At 39.2% G+C, this 20,908-nt stretch overlaps 1 pseudogene; it reads right to left on the bottom strand.

Annotated features, from left to right (window-relative positions):
- LOC120065981 overlaps nucleotides 1–20,908 on the bottom strand; it is a 42,687-nt pseudogene that overhangs the window by 1,377 nt on the left and 20,402 nt on the right.

Below are 20,908 nucleotides of genomic sequence, written 5' to 3'. Positions count from 1 at the left end.
TTGGGGTAGTTGTTGTTGTTGAACTTTCTGTTGTTGTTGTTGGGGTAGTTGTTGTTGTTGAACTTTCTGTTGTTGTTGTTGGGGTAGTTGTTGATGTTGTACTTTCTGTTGTTGTTGTTGTTGTTGGGGTAGTTGTTGTTGTTGAACTTTCTGTTGTTGTTGTTGTTGTTGTTGGGGTAGTTGTTGTTGTTGAACTTTGTTGTTGTTGTTGTTGTTGTTGGGGTAGTTGTTGATGTTGTACTTTCTGTTGTTGTTGTTGTTGTAGGGGTAGTTGTTGTAGTTGAACTTTCTGTTGTTGTTGTTGTTGTTGTTGGGGTACTTTCTGTTGTTGTTGTTGGTGTTGGGGTAGTTGTTGATGTTGTTGTTGTTGTTGCGGTAGTTGTTGTTGTTGTTGTTGGGGTACTTTCTGTTGTTGTTGTTGTTGTTGGGGTAGTTGTTGTTGTTGTTGTTGTTGTTGTTGGGGTAGTTGTTGTTGGTTTTGTTCCAGTTGTAATTACCTCTGTTTTTTCACTTGTTGTGGATTATGTTGTTGTCATAGATGTTGTGTTTGTTGTTTTTGGACTTTCTGTGGTTGTTGTGGTTGTTGTTGGTGGTGTAATGGTTGTTGTCGATGTTGTTGGTTTTGTACCAGTTGTAATTTCCTCTGTTGTTTCACTTGTTGTTGTTGTTGTTGTTGTGGTTGATGGGCTTTCTGTGGTGGTTGTTGTTGTTGTTGTTGGTGTAGTGGTTGTTGTGGGTGTTGTTGATTCAGGACCAGTCGTAACTTCCTCTGTTGTTTCACTTGTTGTGGAATAGGTTGTTGTCTTAGATGTTGTTGTGGTTGATGGGCTTTCTGTTGTCGTTGTTGTTGTTGTTGTTGTTGATGGGCTTTCTGTGGTGGTTGTTATTGTTGTGGTAGTAGGTGTTGTTGATTCTGGACCAGTTGTAACTTCCTCTGTTACTTTTGTTGTTGTGGATGGAGTTGTTGACATAGTTGTGGTTGTTGGACTTTCTGTTGATGTTGTTGTTGGGAAAGTTGTGGTTGTTGGACTTTCTGTTGTTGTTGTTGTTGGGAAAGTTGTTGTTGTTGGACTTTCTGTTGTTGTTGTTGTGGTTGTGTATTAGGTGTTGTTGATTCTAGACCAGTTGTAACTTCCTCTGTTACTTTTGTTGTTGTGGATGGAGTTGTTGACATACAGTGGGGCAAAAAGTATTTAGTCAGCCACCAATTGTGCAAGTTCTCCGACTTAAAAAGATGAGAGAGGCCTGTAATTTTCATCATAGGTACACTTCAACTATGACAGACAAAATGAGAAAAAAAAATTAAAGAAAATCACATTGTAGGATTTTTAATTAATTTATTTGCAAATTTTGGTGGAAAATAAGTATTTGGTCACCTACAAACAAGCAAGATTTCTGGCTCTCACAGACCTGTAACTTCTTCTTTAAGAGGCTCCTCTGTCCTCCACTCGTTACCTGTATTAATGGCACCTGTTTGAACTTATCAGTATAAAAGACACCTGTCCACAACCTCAAACAGTCACACTCCAAACTCCACTATGGCCAAGACCAAAGAGCTGTCAAAGGACACCAGAAACAAAATTGTAGACCTGCACCCGGCTGGGAAGACTGAATCTGCAATAGGTAAGCAGCTTGGTTTGAAGAAATCAACTGTGGGAGCAATTATTAGGAAATGGAAGACATACAAGACCACTGATAATCTCCCTCGATCTGGGGTCAAAATGATCACAAGAACGGTGAGCAAAAATCCCAGAACCACACGGGGGTTGGGAATGACCTAGTGAATGACCTGCAGAGAGCTGGGACCAAAGTAACAAAGCCTACCATCAGTAACACACTACGCCGCCAGGGACTCAAATCCTGCAGTGCCAGACGTGTCCCCCTGCTTAAGCCAGTACATCTCCAGGCCCGTCTGAAGTTTGCTAGAGAGCATTTGGATGATCCAGAAGAACATTGGGAGAATGTCATATGGTCAGATGAAACCAAAATATAACTTTTTGGTAAAAACTCAACTCGTCGTGTTTGGAGGACAAAGAATACTGAGTTGCATCCAAAGAACACCATACCTACTGTGAAGCATGGGGGTGGAAACATCATGCTTTGGGGCTGTTTTTCTGCAAAGGGACCAGGACGACTGATCCGTGTAAAGGACAGAATGAATGGGGCCATGTATCGTGAGATTTTGAGTGAAAACCTCCTTCCATCAGCAAGGGCATTGAAGATGAAACGTGGCTGGGTCTTTCAGCATGACAATGATCCCAAACACACCGCCCGGGCAACGAAGGAGTGGCTTCGTAAGAAGCATTTCAAGGTCCTGGAGTGGCCTAGTCAGTCTCCAGATCTCAACCCCATAGAAAATTTTTGGAGGGAGTTGAAAGTCTGTGTTGCCCAGCAACAGCCCCAAAACATCACTGCTCTAGAGGAGATCTGCATGGAAGAATGGGCCAAAATACCAGCAGCAGTGTGTGAAAACCTTGTGAAGACTTACAGAAAACGTTTGACCTCTGTCATTGCCAACAAAGGGTATATAACAAAGTATTGAGATAAACTTTTGTTATTGACCAAATACTTATTTTCCATCATAATTTGCAAATAAATTCTTTAAAAATCCTACAATGTGATTTTCTGGATTTTTTTTCTTCTCATTTTGTCTGTCATAGTTGAAGTGTACCTATGATGAAAATTACAGGCCTCTCTCATCTTTTTAAGTGGGAGAACTTGCACAATTGGTGGCTGACTAAATACTTTTTTGCCCCACTGTAGTTGTGGTTGTTGGACTTTCTGTTGTTGTTGTTGTTGTTGTGGTAGTAGGTGTTGTTGATTCTGGACCAGTTGTAACTTCCTCTAATACCTTTGTTGTTGTGGGTGGAGTTGTTGACATAGTTGTGGTTGTTGGACTTTCTGTTGTTGTTGTTCTGAGGTGGTAGTTGTCTATTTGCTACAAACATCAACACAACATCTGACTCTGATCTCGTAGTTGTAGCATATTGGTGGGATGCCTTGATCCTTGTTGCGGCATATCAGTCCAACTGAGGGATTGCATTCAACATTTTAACCTAGTTCGGACAAAGGAACATGGATGTCTTTGGCTCTGCATTCTACTTCCTTCGGTTGGCTACAAATATCAATACCAGATTTCCTTATATTTTCTATGGTTTCATAATCTCCTTCTTCTGGTCCAAATGAAGGATAGTGATTGTCAATCCAGTCTGACCAAACACAGAGAGTCTTGGTCAGGCAGTGTGGAGTAGTAGTGGGTGAAGTGGGTATTGGTGAAAAAGGGGTTGTTGAAGGTGTAATGGTTGTTGTCGATGTTGTTGGTTTTGTTCCAGTTGTAATTTCCTCTGTTGTTTCACTTGTAGAATATGTTGTTGTTGTTGTTGATGGGCTTTCTGTGGTTGTTGTTGTTGTTGTTGTTGTTGTTGTGGTAGTAGATGCTGTTGATTCTGGACCAGTTGTAACTTCCTCTGTTACTTTTGTTGTCGTGGATGGAGTTGTTGACATAGTTGTGGTTGTTGGACGTTCTGTTGTTGTTGTTGTTGTTGGGGTAGTTGTTGTTGTTGTTGTTGGACTTTCTGTTGTTGTTGTTGTTGTTGGGGTAGTTGTTGTTGGACTTTCTGTTGTTGTTGTTGTTGTTGGGGTAGTTGTTGTTGTTGTTGTTGGGGTAGTTGTTGATGTTGTTGTTGGGGTAGTTGTTGATGTTGTAATGGTTGTTGTGGGCGTTTCTGAGGTGGTAGTTGTCTCATTGCTACATACATCAACACAACATCTAACTCTGATCTCGTAGTTGTAGCATATTGGTGGGATGCCTTGATCCTTGTTGCGGCATATCAGTCCAACTGAGGGATTGCATTCAACATTTTGACCTAGTTCAGACAAAGGAACATGGATGTTTTCTTTGGCTCTGCATTCTACTTCCTTCGGTTGGCTACAAATATCAATACCAGATTTCCTTATATTTTCTATGGTTTCATAATCTCCTTCTTCTGGTCCAAATGAAGGATAGTGATTGTCAATCCAGTCTGACCAAACACAGAGAGTCTTGGTCAGGCAGTGTGGAGTATTAGTGGGTGAAGTGGTTGTTGGTGAAGTAGGGGTTGTTGTGGGGGTAATGGTTGTTGTGGGGGTAGTGGAAGGGGTTGTTGTCGGTATAATGGTTGTTGGTGAAGTAGGGGTTGTTGTGGGGGTAATGGTTGTTGTGGGGGTAGTGGAAGGGGTTGTTGTGGGGGTAGTGGAAGGGGTTGTTGTCGGTGTAATGGTTGTTGTGGGGGTAGTGGAAGGGGTTGTTGTGGGTGTAATGGTTGTTGTTGGGGTAAAGATAGGGGTCGTTGTTGGGGTAGTGGTAAGAGTTGAGAAAGCAATAGTGGTCGGTGCTTGAGTGGATATCTGTGTTGTTGTAACACTTGGTGTAGTTGTTGGAGTTGGGGTGGTGGGACAGGGGTTCATAATCCGGACAATGGTTCCATTCTCTTTGCAGATGGCAGTAATACAGGTCTCATCACCGTCAGATGTGTGATATATGGTCGCTCCATACGGGTATGTTCTGCCGTCGTATAAACAATAGCAAGCTGCAATAGGATGTTCACAGGGAACACAAGTTATTATCATGTAATCATCTTGTCATGTTACCTTCTTGGTAATCATGTAGGCTAAAGTTTCAGTTTGTAGTGGTTTTCTTTACCTTGGACATCATAGCTGCAACTGGCCTCAGTTGATGAGCAACGACTTGACAAAGAAAGAAGGAGGTTACAGTACCTTTTCAAAGTCGAATAAAATATTAAAACTTCTTTGGGATAGGGGGGCGCTATTTTCACTTTGGGAAAAAATTGTGCCCAATTTAAACGGCCTCGTACTCTATTCTAGATCGTACAATATGCATATTATTATTACTCTTGGATAGAAAACACTCTCACGTTTCTAAAACCGTTTGAATTACATCTGTGAGTAAAACATAACTCATTTTGCAGCAAACTTCCTCTCAGGAAGTGAAAAATCTGAAATCGAGGCTCTGTTCCAGGGCCTTCCTATTCATTTGCTTGAAATCTATGGATATACATGCACTTCATACGCCTTCCACTAGATGTCAATAGGCAGTGAGAGGTGGAATGGGGTGTCTAGCTTGATCTGAGGTCGAACAAGAGCTCTTGGAATGACGTGACCCCAAATTTCCTTTGTTCAGCAAGGCGCGGGAAGGAACCCTGGATTGCCTTCTGAAAAGCTTTCGGTATAGACGGCTAATATCTCCGGCTTTGATTTTATTTGATACATGTGATAATATCATCGTAAAGTATGTTTTTTCAATATAGTTTTATCAGATTATTCAACGTTTATCGGGAGTTTTGGCGGTTTCCGTTCTCTGCGTTTGGTGAAGATGGACAACTTCGCGCCACTTGGCTAGCTTTGGTTGCTAATTCGACAGGAGAAGAGGACATTCTAACACTAAACAACGATAATTCTGGACAAAGGACTCCTTGTACAACATTCTGATGGAAGCTCAGCAAAAGTAGGAAGCATTTATGATGTTATTTCTGTGGAAAATGTTTAGTTCTATTTTCCGCCCTTATTGCGGGCGCTGTCTCGTTATAACGTAAGCTGTTTGTTATGGTAAAGTTATTTTAAAAAATCTAACACGGCGATTGCATTAAGAACTAGTGTATCTTTCATTTGCTGTACAACATGTATTTTTTAGTAAAGTTTATGATGAGTTATTTGGTCAGATTAGGTGAGTGTCAGAAATATATCCGGACATTCTGGGAAAAAGTTGCTACATTTTCACAATGTATAACCACGGTTTTCAGCTCAAAATATGCACATTTTCGAACAAAACATAAGTGTATTTTATAACCTGATGTTATAGGACTGTCATCTGATGAAGTTTGTCAAGGTTAGTGAATAAAGTTATATCTTTTGCTGTTTTTTTGCGATCGCTACCTTTGCGGTGAATGAATGCGGTTGTGTGGTTGGCTATTGTGGTACGCTAATATAATGCTATATTGTGTTTTCGCTGGAAAACACTTAAAAAATCTGAAATATTGGCTGGATTCACAAGATGTTTATCTTTCATTTGCTGTACACCATGTATTTTTCATAAATGTTTTATGATGAGTATTAGGTATTTCACGTTGCTCTCTGTAGTTATTCTTGCTGCTTCGGTGCTATTTGTGATTGTAGCTGCAATGTAAAACTATGATTTATACCTGAAATATGCACATTTTTCGAACAAAATATAGATTTATTGTATAACATGTTATAAGACTGTCATCTGGTGAAGCTGTTTCTTGGTTAGTGACTAATTCTATCTCTATTTGGGGGTTTTGTGCAAGCTACCTGTGCTGTGAAAGAAATGTCTGTGCTTTTTCGTATTTGGTGGTGAGCTAACATGAATATACGTGGTGTTTTCGCTGTAAAACATTGTAAAAAAAATCGGACATGTTGGCTCACAAGATGTTTATCTTACATTTGCTGTATTGGACTTGTTAATGTGTGAAAGTTAAATATTTCCCCCCCAAAAATTTGGAATTTCGCGCGCTGCCTTTTCAGTGGAATGTGGGGGGCAGTTTAAGAGCTATTTGTTATGATTTGAAAGTTAAAAACAATGTTATATGTTATATTCACAATAAGGTATTAACAGGTCAAATCCCAATAAGGTATTAACAGGTCAAATCCCAATAAGGTATTAACAGGTCAAATCCCAATAAGGTATTAACAGGTCAAATCCCAATAAGGTATTAACAGGTCAAATCCCAATAAGGTATTAACAGGTCAAATCCCAATAAGTTATTAACAGGTCAAATCCCAATAAGGTATTAACAGGTCAAATCCCAATAAGGTATTAACAGGTCAAATCACAATCTTTGAAAAGCAAAATCAATTAAATGGTTGGTAAACCTCTTTGTAGGTGGACTATTGACATTGTCTTATCTCACCAGAAATACAGGCTACCTTAAGGCTTATACCAACCATATTAAATCCTATGTAATGTAAATACAGTATCTATGTATATATCAAAATGTTGATCTGAAAACATACCAACTCTGACAGTTCTCCTTGGAAGGTATAACCTCTCCCTCGTTGTAATGAGTTCCATCTCCATCGTAGCAACCACAGTCCACGATAGGGACACACTTCATGGTACTTTCTTCCAAATAAGGCGTGGCCGGAGGACATTTTGGATAGCAACCTTTAAGATATAAACAGTCAATTTAATCCAGGACACCTGCACAGATTAGATCATCCTCATGGTATCTAGTTCTAACACCAAAGCTGTAATGGATATGATATTTCTAGATTTGTATTTAGTTTTAAGTATAGATGGACAAGGGAGGGGGCGGCAACGTAGCCTAGTGGTTAGAGCGTTGGACTAATAACCGAAAGGTTGCAAGATCAAATCCCCGAGCTGACAAGGTAAACATCTGTCGTTCTGCCCCTGAACAAGGCAGTTAACAGTTGTTCCTAGGCCATCATTGTAAATATGAATTAGTTCTTAGCTGCCTAGTTAAATTAAGGTAAAGAAAAGGGCTATTAGTTACCTTCCAGCGCAGGGATCTGACTGGAGCATGTTCCTGAGGGATTCTTGCAGGTCTTCATACAGGGGTATCCACATGGATTATAATGCCACTCACACTCACCAATAGGGTTGTAGAAATCACAGAACAGAGCTGGTGAAATTAAAAACATGTCACATTTTAACTTAACCAGGGTCCTTAAAGAGGATTGATTGAACAGTTACACATACAAATCATGAATTGGTATTTTGTCCCGATAGAAAAACAATCCCACCTATCCATCAATCAATTGTCCCACTCAAAGCAAATGACTCACGGCAGATATCTGGTGTTCTCCACTTGATACAAGCCGCTGCCTCGTTACAGGCCTGGGCGTAGGCTGCTACAGCTGTACAGAAACACTCGCAGTCTCCCCCAGTGTCACAGGCACACGAGTCCCTCACACAGGCATCATGGAATGGCGTGGGGTCCACCTTATAGGAAGATGTATTAATCCATCATTTATTTATTCAATGCATTGCCCAGCTTGTTGAAGAGACTACAGATGAACTATTGACGATGATTATTATTGGGTTGGATGGTTGACTTTATGTTTTTGATATCTGTTTACTACTACTTTTGTTGTTGTCTTTTATGGTGACTTTGTGGACATTCACATGAGTATTGACAAACCAATTGTATTAGAAAGATTGCCTTGTACCATCATGCAACTCTGCTTGTCATTGTGTGACCTTATAGGAAACCTGTTAGCCCAAGACTTGTGCTACAGAATTATTGGCTGTTATAAATTCCACCATATGTTTGACCCTGAGTCTGTGAGGTAAATTAACACTTGTTGAATTATTAACCTTATTGACCCTGAGGTTGTGAGGTACTGTATATCAAAACTTCTTCAGGCTAGGGTCTATTTTTTCAATTTTTCTCCACTTCCTGTCTGACTGACGTGCCCAAAGTAAACTGCCTGTTACTCAGGCCCCGAAACCAGGATATGCATATAATTGGTACCATTGGATAGAAAACACTTTGAAGTTTGTAGAAATGTTAAAATAATGTATGAGACTATAACACAGTTGATATGGTAGGAGAAAATCCAAAGAAAAACCAAATCGGAATTATATTTTTTGAGAGCCCATGCTCTTCCAATGGAACGAATAGGGTCATATCCAAATCCAGCTCCCAGATTGCAATTCTTATGATTTACCACTAGACGTCAACCGTCTTTGTTCAAGGTTTCAGGCTTGTTTCTTCCCAAACGAGGAAGAATTTTGAGTTTCAGTACTGGGAGTCAGAGTTGGAAATCAGTCTGTGCGCTCGCGACCAAGAGGACGCTTATTAGGCTTTTCTATTGAACATACTTCTTTCCGTATGAAATATTATAGTTTAATTACATTTCAGGGTATCTGAGGATTAAATTGAAATGTATTTTGACTTGTTTTAACAAAGTTTAGCGGTAGCTTTTTGGATTCCTTTCTCTTCATGTACTCAAATCGATGGAGCCAACTAAACTGACTTTTGGAGATATAAAGAAGGATTTTATCTAACAAAACAACCATGCATGTTGTAGCTGGGACCCTTTGGATTGTAAATCAGAGGAAGGTTTTCAAAAAGTGAATATTTAATCGCTATTTGTGATTTTATGAAGCCTGTGCTGGTTGAAAAATATTTTGATGTGGGGCACCGTCCTCAAACAATCGTATGGCATGCTTTTGCTGTAAAGCATATTGTAAATCGGACAGTGCAGTTAGATGAACAAGACTTCAAGCTTTTAACCGATATAAGACACTTGTATGTAGCTAAATGTTTAATATCCATAATATTTATGATTATTTATTTGAATTGCGTGCCCTCCAATTTCACCGGAAGTTGTCGACAGGTGTCCCGCTGCCGGGAAGCCTAGCCCCTTAACTCTTGTTGAAGCCTTAACCATATTATTGTACTTATGCAGTGCCACTTTGGCTGCGTGTACACAGGCAGTCCAATTCAGATCATTCACCAATTATTTGCACATCTGATACCAATTGATCTTGTCCTTAATGTGTAAACAGCAACAACAAAAAACAAATGGAATCTGATCTTTTGAGCTCTGATTTATACCACTTCCATATGTGCATCTCAATCCGGATTCAAACCCAATTCTTCATGCCATCTCTGTCTGGACGCTCAGATCTAATGTTTTTGCTTTAAAGTGTTTTTTTTGCACAATGACCTGCCATTACCGTGACAACCACCCCAAAACGTAAAGGACAGGAAATGAGCATTGCATCTGTGTGCTACTTCAGAGCCTACATCAGTGTTAATGCGCCAATCTGATATGGGCTACATGGTAAACTACAGTCAGGTCCATAAATATTTGGACATTGACCAAGTTATTATTTTAGCTGTCTACCACATCATATTGGAGTTGACATTAAATAATATATATGAGCTGAAAGTGCAGACTTCAGCTTTCATTTGAGGGTACTTACTTCCAAATCGGGTGAATGGTGTAGGAATTACAACACTTTCTATATGTGGTCCCCCCCTCTCTTTTTTAAGGGACCAAAAGTAATTGGACAGTTGTCTGCTCAGCTGTTCCATGGACAGGTGTGTGTTATTCCCTCATTAGTTCATTTTACAAGTAAGCAGATAAAATGTCTAGAGTTGATTGCAAGTGTGGCATTTACATTTGGAATCTGTTGCTGTTAACCCTGAATATGATAATAAATAATAATAAATAAAATAACAAAGAGCCTGCCAGTGAAGCACGCCATCGCCCTCTTTCTTAAATCTCCTAGATATACGACAGACATTTCAAAATCTTATTCCTTATGATTTATTTTTGACTGTCTTTTTTGCCATTTATGAATGTAATGTTATGGCCTGTAGTAGTAAAGGCCAAATTCAATATTTTAAATGTTTTCTTTCTATATATATATTTTTGAAACATAAATGGTTCCTAAAATTCCAAATGAAATATCTAAATGATCAATAGTATGACATTCTTAAAACAATTCCATATGTAACCCCCCCCCCCCCCCCCCCCCCCCCAACGGCTTAGACTTTTAACAGAAAATTACAATTTCACCAAATGTAAATACCAATGTAGCCAAGATACACAAGTCATAGCCTCTGTACAGACAGCTTGTTTTAACCTGCCGACCCTGACTGCATGTATCTGCTGTAGTCTCTATTGAATGTATAGACTATTCAAATGAATGTACCTGCTGTAGTCTCTATTGAATGTACCTGCTGTAGTCTCTATTGAATGTACCTGCTGTAGTCTCTATTGAATGTACCTGCTGTAGTCTCTATTGAATGTACCTGCTGTAGTCTCTATTGAATGTACCTGCTGTAGTCTCTATTGAATGTACCTGCTGTAGTCTCTATTGAATGTACCTGCTGTAGTCTCTATTGAATGTACCTGCTGTAATGTCTATTGAATGTACCTGCTGTAGTCTCTATTGAATGTACCTGCTGTAGTCTCTATTGAATGTATCTGCTGTAGTCTCTATTGAATATACCTGCTGTAGTGTCTATTGAATGTATCTGCTGTAGTCTCTATTGAATGTACCTGCTGTAGTCTCTATTGAATGTATCTGCTGTAGTCTCTATTGAATGTACCTGCTGTAGTCTCTATTGAATGTACTTGCTGTAGTCTCTATTGAATGTACCTGCTGTAGTCTCTATTGAATGTACCTGCTGTAGTCTCTATTGAATGTATCTGCTGTAGTCTCTATTGAATGTATCTGCTGTAGTCTCTATTGAATGTACCTGCTGTAGTCTCTATTGAATGTATCTGCTGTAGTCTCTATTGAATGTATCTGCTGTAGTCTCTATTGAATATACCTGCTGTAGTCTCTATTGAATGTATCTGCTGTAGTCTCTATTGAATGTATCTGCTGTAGTCTCTATTGAATATACCTGCTGTAGTCTCTATTGAATGTACCTGCTGTAGTCTCTATTGAATGTATCTGCTGTCGTCTCTATTGAATGTACCTGCTGTAGTCTCTATTGAATGTATCTGATGTAGTCTCTATTGAATGTATCTGCTTTAGGCTCTATTGAATGTACCTGCTGTAGGCTCTATTGAATGTACCTGCTGTAGTCTCTATTGAATGTACCTGCTGTAGTCTCTATTGAATGTACCTGCTGTAGTCTCTATTGAATGTATCTGCTGTAGTCTCTATTGAATGTACCTGCTGTAGTCTCTATTGAATGTATCTGCTGTAGTCTCTATTGAATGTATCTGCTGTAGTCTCTATTGAATGTATAGGTTATGCAAATGAAAGTATTTATACGTGTGTCTTGTTGTCTTTGTTTATATCAGCTGCACTACGTCAACTTCCTAACAACTTTGGTTGGTATGGCAATAAAGTGTTGAATCTATATTGACTAGTATCTGCTGTGTACTGTACCTGTGAGTGGCAGGCTGAGAAAACGTGACTGGTGATGATGCTGCAGCGTTTCTGAGACCACGACTGCCTGTAGGATCTTAAAGTGCATGGGTTTTTTATGACATCAGCGTTGGGGCAACTGGGTGACACTTTCCAGCTGTTCCCAAACTCCAGAGCTTCAACAACCACTTCCTGGTTTCTGGACGTGAAGTCGTTCTTTCCATTACCGTCGTAGTTTCCACACAGACCACACACTTGGCCCTGGAAGGATTTAAATAAATAATAACTTGAAGTAGCTAATAAAACATTTATAAAAATGGTATGCCAATGCAACTGCTAAAACAAAGATACAGTGCAATCACTGGTTCAAAATGTCCTATTCTAGTCACTCACCTGGAAGGTAGAGCTGAGTTTGATGAACACGCTATTCTTCTTATCCCACATGAGGATGAGGCCGTTTTCAGCCTCAACAACAACATAGAGACCGATAGAGTGGACCTGGTATGGCACGTCAACCCCCTTCTCTTGTTTGATCACTTTTACAGATTCATCTGCTAGTATGATTTCGTTGCTCTGAAAGAAAGAAACAGAAAGTGTTCAATGATAATGTAATACTAGTAGACAGCTTTTACACTGTGGTGGTGCTGGGTTTTACACTGTGGTGGTGCTGGGTTTTACACTGTGGTGGTGCTGGGTATTACACTGTGGTGGTGCTGGGTTTTACACTGTGGTGGTGTTGGTTTTTACACTGTGGTGGTGCTGGGCTTTACACTATCCAGGCTTTACACTGTGGTGGTGCTTGGTTTTACACTATCCAGGGTTACACTGTGGTGGTGCTGGGTTTTACACTGTGGTGGTGCTGGGTTTTACACTGTGGTGGTGCTGGGTTTTACACTGTGGTGGTGCTGGGTTTTACACTGTGGTGGTGCTGGGTTTTACACTGTGGTGGTGCTGGGTTTTACACTATCCAGGGTTTACACTGTGGTGGTGCTGGGCTTTACACTATCCAGGCTTTACACTGTGGTGGTGCTTGGTTTTACACTATCCAGGGTTACACTGTGGTGGTGTTGGGTTTTACACTATCCAGGTTTTACACTGTGGTGGTGCTGGGCTTTACACTATCCAGGCTTTACACTGTGGTGGTGCTTGGTTTTACACTATCCAGGGTTACACTGTGCTGGTGCTGGGTTTTACACTGTGGTGGTGTTGGGTTTTACACTGTGGTGGTGCTGGGTTTTACACTGTGGTGGTGCTGGGTTTTACACTGTGGTGGTGCTGGGTTTTACACTGTGGTGGTGCTGGGTTTTACACTGTGGTGGTGCTGGGTTTTACACTATCCAGGGTTACACTGTGGTGGTGCTGGGTTTTACACTGTGGTGGTGCTGGGTTTTACACTGTGGTGGTGCTGGGTTTTACACTGTGGTGGTGCTGGGTTTTACACTGTGGTGGTGCTGGGTTTTACACTGTGGTGGTGCTGGGTTTTACACTGTGGTGGTGCTGGGTTTTACACTGTGGTGGTGCTGGGTTTTACACTGTGGTGGTGTTGGGTTTTACACTGTGGTGGTGCTGGGTTTTACACTGTGGTGGTGTTGGGTTTTACACTGTGGTGGTGCTGGGTTTTACACTGTGGTGGTGCTGGGTTTTACACTGTAGTGGTGCTGGGTTTTACACTGTGGTGGTGCTGGGTTTTCTCGCGCCAATGAGCGTCTGGGGCTAAAATAGAACTCATTCCTTTTTCTGACACAGTTCGCGCTGCCTCTCCCATCTCCTCATTGGTTTATAGCGGCAGGTACCCACATGCCATCTCCTCATTGGTTATACCCACGTGGGTGAATGAAAGACGTACCGTTTTGCCGGTAGTCGTGGTAGTACAATGAAACTTCACCATAGAAGTTAAACGATGAAAAAGCCTGGAAGGAGGAGAAATGACTAGAAACGATTCGGTTGGCCGTTTTATGTGTGGATTAATTGTCGGAGTAGAGGTCCTTGTGCATTTCAGGTAAAATAAACAACCCAATGTTTATATCCCAGGACAAATTAGCTAGCAACAGCAAGCTAGCTAAATAGGACAAATTAACGTTGGCTAACGTTAGCAGGTGCAAGCTAACTAGCTAAATTACCATACATGTTTAATGCTTTTCGACCTGTCCCCAAATTAATGTCATTGATTCAGAGTTTGTTTTGATATTTTAACCTGCGTGTCGCGATCGCGTTTGGTGTGGGGGGGTCAAAATACATTTATGCACGATGGCGCACACGCGGTTTTCAGACACTCCGTCAGACAGCCCTGTCAATCTAGCATGCTAACAAAACGCATGGAGGGGACGAGATCAATGCTGTAACAGTCGTCTTGTGGTGAATGAGCAAGGCGCAGCGGGTGATGAATACATAATGAATTTAATAAAGAAAAGAATAACGATGACGAAGCACACTTTAGAAATACAAAATAACAAAACGAACTAAACAGACCTGAACATGAGAACTACATGAAACGAAGAACGCACGAACAGGGAAAACGAATGCACGAACGAGACAGTACCGTGGTGCAACAAAACACAGACACAGCGACAATCACCCACAAACAAACAGTGAGAACAACCTTAATATGGTTCTCAATCAGAGGAAACATCAAACACCTGCCTCTAATTGAGAACCATATCAGGCAACACATTAAACCCAACATATAAACACATAACATAGAATGCCCACCCCAACTTACGCCCTGACCAACTAAACACATACAAAAACAACAGAAAACAGGTCAGGAACGTGACAAATGCATTCCAGAGGTCAGCATGCAATTCCACTCGCAGCCACCGGTGTCGACATTGAGTCAAATGTCCAGACTTGTCTATTGTACCTTTAATGCATGTATGAAGCCGTTTATGAACAGCAGTTCCTACCCCTAAGAAGAGCTTGATGGCCTTGGAACAGGTGGTGCCAGTGGTTCCACAGGGAATGTTCTCTGAGATCACTCTGAAGGTTCCGTTTGGATTGTTGCTGCAGTAGTCCTGCAGGATGTATTCAAATACACCATCAGAAAACCTTTGCCTCTTAGTTATTATTATTACGTCAACTTAATCATAATTAGAAAATATGTGCATCATACATAAAGTAGGGGTTTTAATAAAAATACAAATCAAATCATAAATACAAATCATTATTGCCCTACCTGAGTAAGAGTGTATTCACAATCTCCATTGAAAGTAAACCTTTCCTCATCAAAAGTGATGAAATGCCCATCTCCATATATGGCACACATCCCATCACACTGCTTATTGGTACACTGCCATTTTCTGCCTTTGCAAGTGCTACAATGATGCAAACATAATCACATGGGGAGATTTTAGAAGGAAACATTTGACAAATCCAAAGAAGATGAAGAAGAAGAAGAGGGATAGAAGTTGATTTTACCAGGTATTGCAGTCTACTTTGAGCACATGTCCAGGTTGGTAGTAGACTCCATTGTGAGAACAGGGACATAGGTCTTCCTTGATGCATCCTCCGTTTCCATCAGACAGCAGACCATCAGGACATACACAGCCTGACACACACTCTGCACTGATCTATAACACACAATGAAATAGGACTGACATGAATTTAAGTTGGACATTATGTTCCTGTATGTCCCTCCACCCTCCAGGGTATAAGATGTGGACATTATGTGTCTGTATGTCCCTCCACCCTCCAGGGCATAAGATGTGGACATTATTTGTCAAATGGATCAATTGATCAAGTGTTTGAAAAGACACAAGGATGACTTTTAAAGATGATCTCCTTGATATTCATGTAGATCAGGTTCTCTGTAAACGTTACAGATGTCTGCTCAAACAGAAACCCTCTAAAAAGTCAATCAGAGGATATCGTTTGGATCCTGGGCCTAGCTATGTCCAAGGTAATAAATAATTAGATCAATCTGACACTGTGTTAACATAACATTGTCCTTGTATGTTTTTATTAAAACGTGTTGCAATATATGTTTTTATTAACGTGTTGTAAGGCATGTTTTTATTAACGTGTTGTAAGTCATGTTTTTATTAACGTGTTGTAAGTCATGTTTTTATTAACGTGTTGTAAGGCATGTTTTTATTAACGTGTTGTAAGACGTGTTTTTATTAACGTGTTGTAAGACGTGTTTTTATTAACGTGTTGTAAGGCATGTTTTTATTAACGTGTTGTAAGGCGTGTTTTTATTAACGTGTTGTAAGGCATGTTTTTATTAACGTGTTGTAAGGCATGTTTTTATTAACGTGTTGTAAGGCATGTTTTTATTAACGTGTTGTAAGGCATGTTTTTCTTAACGTGTTGTAAGATGTGTTTTTATTAACGTGTTGTAAGGCGTGTTTTTATTAAGGTGTTGTAAGGCGTGTTTTTATTAACGTGTTGTAAGGCATGTTTTTATTAACGTGTTGTAAGACGTGTTTTTATTAACGTGTTGTAAGACGTGTTTTTATTAACGTGTTGTAAGGCGTGTTTTTATTAACGTGTTGTAAGGCATGTATTTATTAACGTGTTGTAAGGCATGTTTTTATTAACGTGTTGTAAGGCATGTTTTTATTATCGTGTTGTAAGACGTGTTTTTATTAACGTGTTGTAAGTCATGTTTTTATTAACGTGTTGTAAGTCATGTTTTTATTAACGTGTTGTAAGACGTGTTTTTATTAACGTGTTGTAAGACGTGTTTTTATTAACGTGTTGTAAGGCATGTTTTTATTAACGTGTTGTAAGACGTGTTTTTATTAACGTGTTGTAAGACGTGTTTTTATTAACGTGTTGTAAGGCGTGTTTTTATTAACGTGTTGTAAGGCATGTATTTATTAACGTGTTGTAAGGCATGTTTTTATTATCGTGTTGTAAGTCATGTTTTTATTAACGTGTTGTAAGACATGTTTTTATTAACGTGTTGTAAGACATGTTTGTAGTTACGTGTTGTAAGGCATGTTTTTATTTACGTGTTGTAAGACATGTTTGTAGTAACGTGTTGTAAGGCATGTTTTTATTAACGTGTTGTAAGACATGTTTGTAGTAACGTGTTGTAAGGCATGTTTTTATTAACGTGTTGTAAGACATGTTTGTAGTAACGTGTTGTAAGGCATGTTTGTAGTAACGTGTTATAAGGCATGTTTTTATTAACGTGTTGTAAGACATGTTTGTAGTAACGTGTTGTAAGGCATGTTTTTATTAACGTGTTGTAAGACGTGTTTTTATTAACGTGTTGTAAGGCATGTTTTTATTAACGTGTTGTAAGACGTGTTTTTATTAACGTGTTGTAAGACGTGTTTTTATTAACGTGTTGTAAGGCGTGTTTTTATTAACGTGTTGTAAGGCGTGTATTTATTAACGTGTTGTAAGGCATGTTTTTATTATCGTGTTGTAAGTCATGTTTTTATTATCGTGTTGTAAGTCATGTTTTTATTAACGTGTTGTAAGACATGTTTTTATTAACGTGTTGTAAGACATGTTTGTAGTTACGTGTTGTAAGGCATGTTTTTATTTACGTGTTGTAAGACATGTTTGTAGTAACGTGTTGTAAGGCATGTTTTTATTAACGTGTTGTAAGACATGTTTGTAGTAACGTGTTGTAAGGCATGTTTTTATTAACGTGTTGTAAGACATGTTTGTAGTAACGTGTTGTAAGGCATGTTTGTAGTAACGTGTTATAAGGCATGTTTTTATTAACGTGTTGTAAGACATGTTTGTAGTAACGTGTTGTAAGGCATGTTTTTATTAACGTGTTGTAAGACATGTTTGTAGTAACGTGTTGTAAGGCATGTTTGTAGTAACGTGTTATAAGGCATGTTTTTATTAACGTGTTGTAAGACATGTTTGTAGTAACGTGTTGTAAGGCATGTTTTTATTAACGTGTTGTAAGACGTGTTTTTATTAACGTGTTGTAAGGCAATTTTTTATTAACGTGTTGTAAGGCATGTTTTTATTAACGTGTTGTAAGGCATGTTTTTATTAACGTGTTGTAAGTCATGTTTTTATTAACGTGTTGTAAGACATGTTTTTATTAACGTGTTGTAAGACATGTTTTTATTAACGTGTTGTAAGACATTTTTGTAGTAACGTGTTGTAAGGCATGTTTTTATTAACGTGTTGTAAGACATGTTTGTAGTAACGTGTTGTAAGGCATGTTTTTATTAACGTGTTGTAAGACATGTTTGTAGTAACGTGTTGTAAGTCATGTTTTTCTTAACGTGTTGTAAGTCATGTTTTTCTTAACGTGTTGTAAGTCATGTTTTTATTAACGTGTTGTAAGTCATGTTTTTATTAACGTGTTGTAAGTCATGTTTTTATTAACGTGTTGTAAGACATGTTTTTATTAACGTGTTGTAAGACATGTTTTTATTAACGTGTTTTAAGACATGTTTGTAGTAACGTGTTGTAAGGCATGTTTTTATTAACGTGTTTTAAGACATGTTTGTAGTAACGTGTTGTAAGGCATGTTTTTATTAACGTGTTGTAAGACATGTTTGTAGTAACGTGTTGTAAGGCATGTTTTTATTAACGTGTTGTAAGACATGTTTGTAGTAACGTGTTGTAAGACATGTTTTTATTAACTTGTTGTAAGGCATGTATTTATTAACGTGTTGTAAGGCATGTTTTTATTAACGTGCTGTAAGGCATGTTTTTATTAACGTGTTGTAAGTCATGTTTTTATTAACGTGTTGTAAGGCATGTATTTATTAACGTGTTGTAAGGCATGTTTTTATTAACGTGTTGTAAGTCATGTTTTTATTAACGTTTTGTAAGGCGTGTTTTTATTAACGTGTTGTAAGGCATGTTTTTATTAACGTGTTGTAAGGCATGTTTTTATTAACGTGTTGTAAGGCATGTTTTTATTAACGTGTTGTAAGACATTTCCATTGTAGACTTACACAGTGACTGTCAAGTGTTTGACAGCTCTTCTGGCACTCTGAGCCCTTGGCTCCGGGTCCTGCACTAGAACAGTTGAAGAAACCCATTGGTTCTTCACAGGCTGTTGGGAACAAAAGTAGGTTTTATAGGTTAGTAGGAACTAAAGTACAGAGTCTTGGTTGTGACGTGATTTGTTGTATTTGTCAAATAAAGATGTGTTCTGAATTTCAGAGTACTCACATAGATGTAGTGGTTCTCCAGTACAGCTTAATTTCCCTTGTCTGCATGAGCTGGGTGGTTCAGAGGGGTACAAGAGGAGGGGTTAAGCATGGTTTAACATGCGTCTTGAAGTAAACCAAGACTTCAGAAGAAGACCGTCCATTTCTAAATATTTTAGTAGAGCCACAACAGAAAAGACCATCAGATTTTCAGAGATTTTCTTTCACACGCCAACCAAGTCCTCACCAAGTAGCCCCATAGATCCTGGTGACCTCTCCAGAGGGTACTACTTTTCCTTCATAGTAGCAGGAGCAGCGTGAGGCAGGGACACACTCTCCCTGGTCGTTCAGGTAAGTTCCCTCGGCACAGCCACAGCCGTCCACAGACACATGGTCTGACTGTTCAATTCAATTAAAAGTGTTTTATCCTTGAGGGGAAATTACTTTGGGTATATTTGCAACAAGAACAACATCCACAACAACAAGAAGATACACAACAACAACAAAACAGCAACAACATCCACAACAACAACAACAACAACAAGACAACAACAACAAGAAGATACACAACAACAACAACAACAACGACAACAACAAAGACAACAACAACAAGAAGATACACAACAACAACAACAACAAGACAACAACAACATCCACAACAACAAGAAGATACAAGACAACAACAAAGACAACAACAACATACACAACAACAAGAAGATACAAGACAACAACAAAGACAACAACAACATACACAACAACAACAAAACAGCAACAAGACATGAATAAAATGAATAATAATAATAATATCAAATAAATAACATTAATACATGTAAATGTACCTGGCAGGTAAAGTCTGTCTGGCTCAGTGAACGACAGGTGCGGTCACAGCTGGTCATGGTGTAGTCATAGACCATCGTGTCAGGGCAGCTAGAGGAGTACTTCCCTGTGGAAAACAGGGTGGTGATTCAACAGTTAATCACATGTTTTGGGGAATTTTGTTTTTAAATAAGAGGGTAAATCCTGATCACCGTGGGTTAATAGGAGGGTAAATCCTGGACACCGTGGGTTAATAGGAGGGTAAACCCTGAACACCGTGGGTAAATAGGAGGGTAAACCCTTGGCACCGTGGGTTAACAGGAGGGTAAACCCTGAACACTGTGGGTAAATAGGAGGGGAAACCCTGGACACCGTGGGTTAATAGGAGGGGAAACCCTTCATTAATTAATCAATAAATTCAGTATCTCTGATGTTTATCTTACCACAGGTGGTGTTTCTCCATCCACTGAGCAGGACGCCTGCAGCAGCACATGCATGGACGTAGGAGGAGACCGCAGCACACATGCACTCCTCACTCCTCTCACAGTTACAGCTGTCATATAGGCAGATCTATAGGGAGAGAAGAAGAAACAGAGGAAGAAGAACGTTCAGTTATGAGATGTGTTAATGAAGAAAACTACTGTTTTCTGAAATCACACACAAGCACAGGACAATACTATTATACAAATCTGATTAGATGATTTGAGATATTTTTGATATAGAACTTCTTAAACGATTGTTTAAAAAAATATATATTCTTAGAGCTTTGGGATAACTCTGTAATTAAAAAGCATTTGACAAATTAAAATCTCGTACTTACTTCCTTGTAGTAATTTGGGTTGATCTCAGTGTGGCATTGGGAAAATATTCCTTCACGATCTGACAGCATCGAGCACCAGTGCTTGGCATATCTCTCTGTAAAACATATGAGATATTAACAACATTTCACAAATAAACAAAGAGGTTTTATCTAGGCTTTACTGTGCATCTCAGTAGACATACGTCAGTGTAATCCCCAAAAAGTATTCCAAGGCTCTGATAAAGGCTCTCTATGCCGAAACACAATGAAACAATTTAAATGGTTAGTTAGAAAGAAAGTTAGTTAAAGTTAGTTAGTTACAGTGTGTGAAAACCT

Source organism: Salvelinus namaycush, chromosome 21 (genome assembly GCF_016432855.1).
Source record: "Salvelinus namaycush isolate Seneca chromosome 21, SaNama_1.0, whole genome shotgun sequence".
NCBI lineage: Eukaryota > Metazoa > Chordata > Actinopteri > Salmoniformes > Salmonidae > Salvelinus > Salvelinus namaycush.
The sequence above is the reverse complement of the archived record's forward strand: the minus strand, read 5'-3'. Positions and strand labels throughout refer to the sequence as shown.